We start from the raw sequence: 5,516 nt of genomic DNA, 5'->3' as shown, positions 1-5,516 counted from the left end.
GTCCAGCTCACGTAAATCTTATTATTTTTCAGAAATATTTTGGTAGAAGTCTTAAAATATAATAGATTTCATAATTCCAGTGGAAGAATAGTACCGATTTTTTCTTGTATGGGGAATGATTCAGTCTACTGTACATAAGTTGACTATGATTACTGGGCCGAGCTATCATAGTAGCACAATGCCACTAAGTGCATTTTAAAATTTTCAGGCAAAAGCCTCATGCGATTATCGATTATAATTTTTGTTGTTTGTGTGAAATATTTTATTTTTATCAGTATTTTTCTTTTAATCAAAATGTGTTGAAATAAAAGTGATAATAAACAAGTAAGAAAGTCTAAGTTCGGGCGGAGCCGAACATTAAATACCCGGCGCAAGTATTAAATATACGTTTTCCACCTTTCCGAAAGCTACCGCTACATGATAAGCCGGGGTGTATAAATTTTAAGTAAATTAGCGTCCTTAAATTTCGAAATATTGAAATTTCGGACATTTCTGAAATTTACCGTTATATGAAAAGCGGCCGTAATTTTAGTCCGATTTCAATAATTTTCAACGTTTTGCTTCTATGTGGCAAGCACAATAACCGTACCGTTTGGTACAAATTGGTAGAACGGTTGCCGAGATACATATATGTGATCATAAGTGGGCGGTGCCACGCCCATTTTCCAAAATTTTTATCATAAACGTATTTCCGGGTAAAGAAACATTAATTTTGAACAAATTAGCTTTAATATTTACTGATTTATCGAGGATTTCGTATTTTTCTAAATTACCGTTATATGGGATGTGGGCGTGGTTATTGTCCGATTTTAAAAATTTTCGGCCATTTGGTATCCTGTACCAGGACCAACAACTGCGCCAAGTTTGGAAGAAATTGGTGCAGCGGTTACCAAGATATACACATGTAACCATAAGTGGGCGTGGCTACGCCCATTTGCCAAAATTTTTAAATATTTTTATTTTTCGTCTAAAACTCATTGTGAATATCAATTTTGAGTGAATTATCTTCAGCAGTTACTAAAATATCGCAGTTTTCGCATTTCTGAAATTTACCGTTATATGGGAGGTAGGCGTGGTTATTGTCCGATTTCGCCCATTTTCAATACCATCCGTCCTACGCCCAGAAAAAGTCCACGTACCAAGTTTCGTTACGATATCTCAATTTTTACTCGAGTTATCGTGTGCACAGACGGACGGACGGACGGACGGACAGACAGTCACCGCTTAATCGATTTCTCTTTTCATTCTGATCATTTATGTATACATTTGTCTATATCTATCTCGATTTGTTTTGCCTGTTACAAACAACCGTTATGTGAACAAAGTTATAATACCCTTGTGCACAAGTGCGCTCGGGTATAAAAAAATATTTTGCCAGAAAGCACCCCTCCCCCTCGAAAAAAAATCCTAGCTACGGCCCTGCTCCTGCATATAGTTTAGAAATGAAGTTTTTTAAAACTCTTGCGTTTGATATCCATATTGTAATCACTCATTAAAGTTATTAAACAGTTGGTTTCTTAAACCAATTTTTTTACGCCTTCGTGTACACATTTTTAGACTACAACCAACCCATATTGTGATACGTATTCCAGTTACCTAACTCCCATGTTCATGTTCAATTGAATTTTTTAAACAGATGGCAACCCTCCCACAAGTTGCTTAGAAATAAATACTTTTCAACACCATTTCGATTGATACCCATATTGAAGTAATTAATTTGCCTAAATTGAAATTAATGTTTTAATATTTACCGGATAGCAAACTAACATAATTTAAACCTTCTCCCAATTCTCAAATTCTCAAAATTTCGTATAGAGGTTTTTGAGTAAATGAGTTACACCACTTTTGCAACTTTACTTTATATAAATACGTATAAGATTTACTCACTTCTCATTGAAAATCTTTAAAGCTATAAATAATGTTGTATGGGCGGTCAAGGTGGGCGCGGCCCGATGGTCCACAATTTGGTCATATTCTTATAAATGCCATGGCGATTGACTTCGCCAAATTTCAACTTCGAAGCTGAATTAGTTCATTTATGCCAGACAAATTGAATTAGGCCAAGTGTGTACTGGTGAAAGGAGTAAAACTTAAAAGCAAAATTTAATAAAAATTAAAATTTAAATTAAATGTTAATTAATAATAATGAGAGACGAAAAAATAAAAAAGCCCATATAATTATTATGAAACGACGTAAATAATATTCGTCTTGAAATAAACGTCCCGAGAGACGAAAAACAATAAAAAGCCCATATAATTATTATGAGGAGACGTAAATAATTTTCGTCTTGAAATAAACGTCCCGATAGACGAAAAAAATAAAAAAGCCCATATAATTATTATGTGAAGACGTAAATCATATTCGTCTTGAATTAAACATCCCGAGAGACGAACAAAAATAAAAAGCCCATATAATTATTATGAGAAGACGTAAATAATATTCGTCTTGAAATAATCGTCCCGCGAGACGAAAAAAGATATTTCTCATAAATAATTATAATACAAGGATGAAAAAATTTCTCTTAAAACAAGGCGACGTTTTTGATCCTGAATATTAGGATAATAATTATTTTCGGTCTCTGGTTAAGAGTAAATATCATGACATCGCAAAAAATGTCATCTTAACTTTGCTTCCTTCTGCCACAACGTACTCTATCAACAAGGGTTTAAGCTTACACTCATACCAAAAAACGGATTCAGGTCGAAATTGGATGCTACCCCTGAAATGCGCATACATCTTTCAGACATTATATCGAAATATTTCATAGAATTATTAATAACAGTGAAACAATTCCATTCTTTACATTAAAATTTAAAGTATGTATAGATACTATTTATAGTAAAAGTTTTTATTCATATTTAAATTGCTCTTCGTTTTATCTTTAGTAATTTGATGTGAGGTCCCATAAAATAAAATGTGGTCAGTAAGGGTTCCATCATCTTAACAGTTTAAGAACCACTGCTCTATATCATTATTACCTGATAAAACAGTAATGGTAAAGCGTGACCATTTTCATCTGATCTCTGCGTGTGCGATAAGGATTCATAAGTCCTAAGGAGGTAATTTGGTGAGATCGTATAAACTCAACAGCTCCTGTACGTCGTATTATCATGAGTAACATCGAAACAAGGGATACTTATCGTTAAAAAAAAATATATATATATGTGTATATATATAGAAGTATTTATCATGGTCGGATAGCAACAGTATCCACAATTGAGTTTCAAGCTTAATTTCAAAGGCTACAGTTGATTCAAATTGAAACAGTTTAAAAACTAAAATATATGATTTTATAACGCAAGGAAAGAACTGTGATTGTTTACCTTCAATTACCAAAGTCTACGCGCTCGCGTACAGGATCTACAATTAGACAGAATAGCAGCCTCGTTGAATTTTCTAATTCTTTCGGAGACGTGGTTGGATAAAAAGAAGACTTTAGACATTCCTAATTTTGATATAGTAATTCAATTTAAAACACCAATGAGGAGAGCAGATGGAGTTGTAATCTACCATAACACACATGACTGAGCCCGTATTTTTACTCCAGAAATAGAACTCAATGCACAACAACTGAAATCAATGTCTGTTCAAATTTCCAAGGTGGGAAAAATATGTGCTTGTGGAAGCAGATTTGATCATGAGAACACAGTTATATTTGTGGCAATTTAAATTTCTCCCAATCAACCAGTAAATAAAATTATTGAATTCATCCATGAAAGTTTAATAAAATAACCACTAGAAGTATCGCAAATTCTTCAAAAAAAAAAAACTAAAATAAAATTCCGATGAATTTAAGTGGGGATTTAAATGTGAATTATGCGTTGGATTCAGCGCTCCCTTCGATTGAGTTCCTCGGTATCAAATTAAATTTAAAGATGTAAACCAGTCGCACCGAATCGAAAAAATTAAAAAGAATCGTTGATACTGTATTTCAAGGATATATTGGTCACATCTCAACTAAAGTATTTATTTCATATCTTAGTTACCATAAGCCACTCGCCTCTTTTGTAGGAATTTTAACATGAGTCTAAATATTAATAAAATCTAAAATTAAAAAATTCAACACGAAAAATTATAAAAACTTATCAACTTCGTACCAATATTACAACAAACAAATGCATCCGACTCATAACCTCGTAGTTTAATTTTATGAAGGTTTCACTTCTACCGTGTGTGCACTGTACATATATGTTTTTTTACACAGTTTGAAATTTTGATTTACATTATTTTACCTCGCTTTTATTAGCTTGGGATGTAATTATGTAATAATGATGCGCCTAGAAAGTGCAGCAATTTCCATTATCAAACACGGTGAACTTAATTTGATTGTCAATCACTTTAATCCTATTTTAGGTTGGTTTTAAAAGTTTAATTAAATCAAGTTAGGGAACTTCCTATTCCTCTTAAACGAAATCTGTATTTCTATAAATTATTTTTTACATTTTAGCTCACATTGTAACAAAAACGAGTTTTTAATTTTTAAACTATAATTTTATTTAGATAACTAACTACACTTTCATAAAGCAATAATAAATATTAAGGAAACGAAAAGGAAATAGGCAAAGAATGTTAAAATGTATTTTCTCTATGTATATTTTAGCCACTGTATGTATCTATACGTAACTAAATATATATGTAAAAATACATGTGATTTCTATTTTTTTAAGGTGTGTTTAATAAAACTAGCAGTGAATTGTAAAATTTTTGCGTCTATCAAAAATGTACTGAAATGTACTGATTTTTCAGCGCTGAAAAGCCGAAAGTACTGAGTTTGTAGAAAAAATCTGGAAACCCTAACATACACCCCGTCCCGAACATATACAGTGCCGGAGAAAAGTATTGGCACAGAGAATATTTCGCAATATGTGCAAAGTTTTTATTCTAATTTATTTTCAATATTTTTTAATGAAAATGTGTTCGTACTTCACCAAACAAATATAAAACAAAATCTCTAAACTTTGTGCAAAACTCAGGAAATTTGCAACTTTCTCTGCAGATTTTTTAGAAAAATTCTAGGTATGCAATTTTAGTACAACTAAAGTGCAAGTTTGCAGTATCTAAAAAATCGCGTTGATTTTTGGCGCTTTTTTTAGTGGAAGGTGTTGCTTATTTTCTCCGTACAAAAAATAATTGTCGAACATACATTGTATGGAAGAACCTGAGTGCAAAAACATTCCCAAAAGTCAACGCGATTTTTTAGCAACTTCAAGCTTGCGCCTTATTATACTAAAATTAGATGGGCTATAAAACTGCATACCTAGAATTAAAAAAAAAAACACGAATAGAAAGTTGCAAATTAGTAGATACGCAAATTTATTGAATTTTCCTAAGTTTTTCACAAAGTTTAGAGATTTAGTTTTAATGTTTTTTTTGGTGTAGGACGAACTATATTTTTATAAAAAATTATCGAAAATAAATTAAAATAAAAACTTTGCAGATATTGCGAAAAATTCTCAATACTTTTGTCCGGCACTGTATGTACTTAAACCAATTTGTACCCTGCAAGATATGGCTG

This window comes from Rhagoletis zephyria, unplaced genomic scaffold (assembly GCF_001687245.7).
Source record: "Rhagoletis zephyria isolate East Lansing unplaced genomic scaffold, Rhagoletis_zephyria_1.1 Rzeph_scaffold_00610, whole genome shotgun sequence".
Classification (NCBI taxonomy): Eukaryota; Metazoa; Arthropoda; class Insecta; order Diptera; family Tephritidae; genus Rhagoletis; species Rhagoletis zephyria.
Note: the sequence above shows the minus strand (reverse complement) of the source record.